Genomic DNA, 7,353 nt, shown 5'->3' with positions numbered 1-7,353 from the left:
GGGTTTTGTCTCGAATCCTCCTCCTGGCCAGGTAAGTGCTTTGGTTTTGTTTTGGTTTCGTTGTGTGCTTTTTTTTTTTTTTGCTGTTTTTTTTTGTTGGTTTTTTTTTTTTGCAATAAGGCGAATTTAAAGCCGGCTGGTGCCGATTTTCATGTGATTTTTTTTTTTTTTTTTAACTTGTCCGGTGGAAATAAATCTAAGGTGGAATGCTGTGCTGAGCGGCTTTCTCCGCAAGGCCCTGCGTGGTGGGGAGGAGGAGGAGGAGGAGGAGGGTTTCCACTGGAAACCCCACCACCAAAAAATCGCCGCGGCTACAAAGAGAGGCCGGGGTTGCTGTGAAATGTTTTTAAAGGTCTCCGGCTCTCTGCGACTAGGCCCCAAGTCAGGAGGTAAATACTGCAGGGCTCAGCAGGAAAGTGAGGCGGCGAGCGAGCGAGCGTGCATGTGTGTATGTGTTTTGTTTCCAGTGTTGGACAGCATCCCCTGACAAATGGACTTTTCCGCCCTGGAAGTTTTGGGGAGAACGTGAAGTGAAAAATGTCCTAAGTGCAATATTGCACGGCTGCGTGAACCTGGAACGGTGTCCTACACAGTAGGTCTGCTGCGCCGGGGGCAGTCAGGAGTGTGTGTTTTGCTATTTATTGGTGGTAATGACTTACATTTTAAAATGGAAGTGTGGGGTATTTTTGCTGAGAGCTGGCTGTCTCAGCTGTGCAACGTGTGCACTCCTCAAGAAATGTGTTCTCCGTGTATGGATGTTTTATCGCTCTCACTTTCATTTTTGAGGTGGGAAAACCGAGCCCTTTTATAATCAGTTTAGGTCCATTGTTTTCTTGAGCTTCCGGCAAGAATCGTTCTTGCCATGACCACAAATGCATTGCTTAAATCATGAGACTGTTGACGTTACAGATTTGTTTGGGTCAAGTGAAACCTCTGAAGGCTCGAGAGTGCTGCGGAGGGACGTACTCGTCGCTTGGTGTTTTTTGGCTAGCTCGTGCTGTTCTGCAATTCCAGCATGTGCTTTATTTAGGAAGAGAGTGCAAAGGTACTGTCACTGCAGAGTAAGCAGGGTGGTGGTGAGCGAAACTGTTGCTCAGGGGGATTTTGCTCGGTTTTGAGCGATGCGCCGAGTGTTACAGTGGGAGCGGTGGCCAGCTTGCACATACAAAAATCAGTGCTCGGCTGATCTTTCCGGCCAGGTACTGGTTTGTCTGAACGGATTTGTTTTAACTCGGTACCCAACGCTTGTGTGTCTTGACAGTTAAATGGCTGAAGTTTCCCTTGGTCTGGGATCACGCGTGTGCTAGGCTTTCTGAGGCGTTGTATTTTCAAGTAACAGTTAAAAGCACCTTGGAGGGGTTTGAATACTTTTCCAACATCATTGCCCGCTAGCTTAGCAGTGGATGGCGACGGTGGCTGTACCGTGGGAGCCGAAAGAAGAGACCACCGTTGCTTTTGGCGAGCGTTGTCAAGAAAACGGTGCGCCTGTTGGGGGGAGGAAGCTTGGGCTTGCTTTCGAAAGCGGCCCAAAAGCAACGGGCAGATCCTTTCCTAAGGGAGCCAGCGGTGGTGCGGCGGCATGTCACATCACTTGGACTCAACGAGATGCTGAGACCAAGAGGTAGAGAGGACCGGGGAGGCGTTGGGTGGCCGCGGCAAGTGAGAGGTGTAAGTGTGGGGAGGCTGAAGTGATACGGTCTATTTTTATTTATAGTAGCGTCTGTTTTGGAAACATTGTGTTTGACCGATACAACTCCTTAACTTTTAAAGCAATAAGCTGTCCTTGTAATATATACAAACACTGTGTTCCTGATACCTTTCCAGTTAACTCTGTTCAGGTGTCCTGGCTGGCTTTTCCTCTACTGCAACTTGCGTGTGCTTCCGGATAGTAAACAAAAGCTGTTACCTTTTATAAGCCTTGCTGCAAAAGCAGGGCTTTGGGAGCATAGTTCATCTGTGATTTACTGAAGTGCACGGGGTCATTTAAGTTCAGCCTTATTTTTAGCCCTGTTTTTTTTTCTTCTTCTTTTTCTTTTTTTGATATGACTATTGAGGCAGCGTTACCCTACAGCAGATAAATTACAATTGCAAGCTTCTCCTGGCAGCTCGGAGCGAGCAGTGCGCTGCAAGATCTTTGTATTTCCATCCGAAGGCAATGCAAGGATTTATTTGTTGATGCAAATGATCAGTGCATTCGTTATACGTTAATAGGTAGACTGAAGGTCTGACTCAGGCTTTTTAAACTGGAACTGTTTTCACGTGGTGAACTTGGTACCGCTGGAAATGCACGTGTTTTTATTATCCAGTGCATCATGAAATTAACTGGCTATCTGTAGGGCTGAAGAAGAGGAACTGGGATAAAGGGAGGACAGGAGGGCGACTGAGGACTGCTTATTTCATGTGCCTTTGTAGAAAGGGATCAGGGAGAGAAAACTAAAATGCAGGGAGAAGAAAGGATTGTTTAAATTATTTCTGGAAGGAAAGTGAAATTGGAGAGTGATGGGCAGACATAAAGAACAGAAATGTTTTGATGTGAGTTTTGTTCTGTTCTGTGCTACATGGGAAGTTATTGTAGGTGCTGCAAGACAAGAAAGAGCTTTGAAAAATTTCTTTAGCATATAATGGCTTCAAGAAGTTTAGTTTTCTGTGTAAAAATAACGTGAAATAATTCTGTGTCCCTAGTAGTGGCAAGTATTAAATCAAACCTGATTTGAGGCAGAAATTGTGCTCAAAGTTGTCGGTTTGAACAAAACCTCCAGCTGAATTCAGACCTTTCCTGGGGGGGCAGGGAGGGATTGTATGTGTGTGTCCCTGTGAAATGATATGCAGAGGTTTATTATTACGAAAAATAAATCCAGGTCTGCCTATCTTTGCTTTGGCTGTCAAACTACCTCTGAGGAATAAGTTCCAGAGGAACTCTATTGTTCCGCAGCGAGACTTCTTTCATGAAAATGTAAAATAACGAAGGTACACTTATAGCTTGCAAGCTTGCTGTAGACCTTCAGGTTTTAGCTTGATGGTACTTCTGACGTGTGTTAAACTAAACAGTGTTTCTTTACTCTCCCTCACGCTGCCACTTAAGAGTTTCCTAAAGTGATTTTTTGTGTGTGTTATAATAAGCTGCTCTTTTTAAAGTCCCCATGCTGTGGATAAATTTTGTGGATCGGTGTAATTGGGTCACCAGTTTCTTCGCAGCACCAGCCTAGACATCAGCAAACAGTGCGCTGTAAAGGACAAGCAGATTGATTAGTGTTGAACTCTGGTAACGTGGCAGGTCTGCTTATAAGACTGGCTCTTCAGGGTTAATTTGACACGGTACCTTGGAGCCAAGTTAGAGCCATCTCGGGCTCTGTGCTGGTGTCAGTAGGTTTTTGTTTTCTTTTTCAGACTTCTTTGCATTTGGAGTGAGTTCAGCTTCCTGGTTGTTGATGGGCTCTGTGCAGGCACAGTAAACTTGACCTTAATATAATCACCTTTGCTGTTTCATTGCCGGATTGGGTATCTCTCAGCACGGGTGTTCTGCAGGTTTTTGCAGCCGGGCAATTATAGCAGGTTCAGGATGGGTTTTTAAGAGACAGTCATTTAAAATCTGTTTCTCTCTCCTCTTTTCCGCCCCCCTCTCGTTTAATTCTGTTTCCGAGAGAGGCTGAGAAGAAGAGTCTGCCTTTGGGTTTTTTGCATGAAATATGTCGCTGTTGTGTAGGGATACTCAGGTTTTGTCGAAGTCACCTTGATAATTCAGCATCTGCTGTTGTTTTTGCAAGGCGCTGTAGCTAACTGTACCGTGGTCGCTTGTCAGAAAGCAGCAGGCTGGCTCCTGCTCCGTTGGGTCCGTCAGGCAGTTCCTGCCATCTTCCTGGATGAGGATCGAGGTATGCAGCTGCTTCCCAAACGCCTGGGAGAAGAGCAAGAAACGCAGGATCGCTGTCAGGCACGTAGGAGACGTGCGTGAAGTCGGGGTGAGGTTCTGGCAACGCTTACCGGTGTTCGGACGCGGGCCAGGTTGTGCTGTCGGAGGAGGCCTGCTTTGGTAGTCTCCTAGTTAAAATAAGACTGTTGACGAGGTGTCGGCTGCGTGGCGTTTCTATCTTTGCTCATAGACAGCTTAGCGAGCAAAGAAGTGAGCAGAAATGCAAATACGTTAACACGGGAGGGAAAAGTACCTGCGAATTTCTCCGAGGAGAGTATCTTCAGCGTATCCCGGAGGAGACCAGGCTCGGGGTTGCTGCGATGCCCTCTGGGAGTTTGGGACCAACGCCATCTTCTCTTGCTGCTTACTTTCATTATGAGTGTTTTTTTTCCAGAGCATGTGATGCAATGTCTTTTTATGCTCTCTGGGGTTTATCTGTTGATGACTTTGAAGATGAGGATCCAGGGATTAGGCAGGTAATAGAAGTTGCTGGGGCATAAAAGTCAGGACGGAGTGAGGCGCGTTTGCRGCTCTTGTGCAGAGCGCGATATCCCCGTGCCTCAGGTGGATCGACTCAAGCTTCTGCACCGCTTTTGCCTTGAATTTGAGCTAAAATAAGAGTTCGGTCAGCAGTTCTCTTCCAGATGCCAGTCACAGCCGCTCGTGAAGAAGGGTTTTTGGAGAGTTACTGTCATAAAAGAGAAGGAGTGGTGAAAGGCGGGCGGGAGGAGAGGAACTGGGTTAAGATCAGAGACGTTCCTTGCTGTCTGTTTGGAGCGTGAGACTTGAGTTCAGGAGTGAGGTCTCTGAAATCTTGGCCAGATGAAGGGAAAGAAGGGGAAGCAGCATTGCCCGAGAYGTGTTTTTAGAAGTGTCTGAAGCAGTAGAGATGGTACATCTCCGGAGGGTTTGCAGCAGGAGAGAAGTTTCTGAAAATGCAGCGTCTCTCCCCGCCGTTCCCTGATGGTGGCTATTGTGCAGGGGAGGACTGGGCACGGGCTTAAGAACGTATTGCCAAAAATTAAGTGCTTTTAGGCCYCTGTGCCATCTCCACTGTTGATGTTCCCCAGCCTTGGCACATCTTAGCATTCTTTCAAGCAGAAATAGCTTTGATTGATTCGATGACAAAGGCTAATCGTGTTATAGCGCAGATATGTCACTTCACTAGCTTTGTAAGAGTTTGTGGGGAAATGGCTTGAAGAAAACCGTTCTTTCAAACACGTGATTTGAAATGGTTTATTTTCTTCCTATGTCTGAAGGCACGAGTGTATATGTTCTCTGGCAGACATCTGCATGAGAAGGTTACTTGAGGCGTTTATATATATATATTTTAATATGCAGTACTGATCTTGGAACACAGTTTGTATTTGTATCCGTGGTAAGAAGCTGGTGAGAGAGTAATAAGAGACTTAAAACAAATAACTTCCCTTTTAGATGTTGGTAAGTGGAAGGATTTTCATTTGTGTATGTGGATTTTGTCAATCATCTTATGGTTGAAAGGCTCTTTTATATCATTAGCTAATATTTGGATGTGCCGAATGTGTATCATCTTCTTCATTTTTGTGTGATAGTTGAGAGTTACCAGTGAAGATTTCTCCTTAGAAGACGTAGGCAACCTGTATTTTCTTTCTATCCTTAATCCAGCAATTTCAGGGCTAGTCAACTGTCAAGTTTAGTTGTGTGTAAATCCTCTAGTATGATTAGAGTTGCTATGGTTTTGACTCTGGGGAATTATAGATGGGTAGTATCACTGTTTTACAGGCATTTCTCTAATAGCAAACTTCATCTGTGGCTTGAATATGTTTTGTTTGCAATTGCAAAGAGTATTCTCGAAAGAACGGGGAAGAGAGAGCTAGTGTTCATTATAGAGGGTGAGCTTTAGGTGGAGGAGTCGTGTGCCCCCATGGTCTGGGGGAAGACTGTAAAGGGACTTTGTATATAAGGGACTTGTATATTAAATTACATACTTAGGTAATAAGAGAACGTATTTGATGTGACTTCTCGTAGTAGTGTGCTTTGCACTTGATGGTACTTCCAAGAACTTCTCATATGCACAGCTTTCCATTCCGAACTGTGGACTTGGTTTGGCCTCCCAAGTAGCAAATGGTGATGTGGAGCAGCTGGAAGGATAAAATAGAATAGATTCTTAAAAAAGAAAAGGACCAAAGGGAGGTGAGGAAAAAAAAAAAAAAAAAAAAAAAAGCTTTTAGGCTAGTGAAATTTTCTTGTACATGTTATTCTTATGTTTTATTATATACGTTTGGAAGGTGTCCCAGAACGCACTCTCCCTTTTCATAGTAGGTGATGGCATGTTGTTGCTGATGGGACTTGAGTCAAATTGCTGCTGGGCATATAACTAGGTTAATGGGACAGCCTTTTTTTTTTTCTTTCCTGAAAGGAAAATTACATGTTCTCTATTCTTATTGTACTATAAAAATTGTTTTTACCTTTGGCTTCTTTGTAGTCATCTGAGATGGACAGAAACGGGCTAGTTTCCCACCCAGTGCAAAGCACTAAGGCTTCTTTAGACTGCATCACGTTTATACCAATTCTTCTTCTACCAAAGATAATGTTTTTGCTGTTTGTTGTAACACCTCTGCGTACCTTTGCTCTGGATGAGAGTTAAAATATTTCCAGAGTTTTAAATATGCCTTAAGAAAAGCAAAGTGGCTTCTAAAACATGCGTCCCGAAAGGAAAAACACATCTGCTCTCCTTGACCAGTATCGGTAGCATTCTCCAAAGCTGTCCGTGAAATGTTGAAATGGGTTGAGACTTGTCTACATGTACAGAGCAGCTGCTCCTTTCCAAGTGGTTGAACTCTGCAGGAATGAGACTCTCTTCTTCTGGAATAAGAGTATTATAATAATAATATAAGCGTGTGGGAGTAACTGTGCAGAAATCTCCACCAAGAAGGCCATCCCACTCTTACCAGGGGAGGGGACTTCATGTGCTACCTCCTTGGTGTGGCAGGAAAAGAAATCTTGCTGCCAATCTTTGAGTTTCTTTGATGCTATAAAAACACCAAACAAAGACGACTTAATACAGTTCAAGACCTTAATTAAATAATGCAAGTTTTCCTGAGTTTGGAAAGTCTTAGCAAAGTGGAAGCTAATAAACATTGCACTGATCCTCTCCCTGGCTGCCAAAAGGTTGCATGTTTGCTTGCGTTTCGGTTTGATCCGCGTGCGAGAGTAACTATGCGAGTTACTGAATTACTGAAACTGGTCTGATTTAAATGTCTGTGTTGCTGCGGGCTTTTGAAAATATGTTTGAACTGATGCTACGGCTGTGCTAAGGGTGGTCTGAAAAAGAGATTTCCCTCTTTTATGCGAGGCTGTGATGTAAAGAAGTCATAGAAGTTGCTGTGTCTTGAAACTGGTATTTTTCTGGGCTTATTCTTGTTCTTTTGCTGAAAAGCAAAAAAAAAAAAGGCAGAAGTCTT

Source organism: Apteryx rowi, unplaced genomic scaffold, assembly GCF_003343035.1.
Source record: "Apteryx rowi isolate R43461 unplaced genomic scaffold, aptRow1 scaffold_259, whole genome shotgun sequence".
Classification (NCBI taxonomy): domain Eukaryota; kingdom Metazoa; phylum Chordata; class Aves; order Apterygiformes; family Apterygidae; genus Apteryx; species Apteryx rowi.
Note: the sequence above shows the minus strand (reverse complement) of the source record.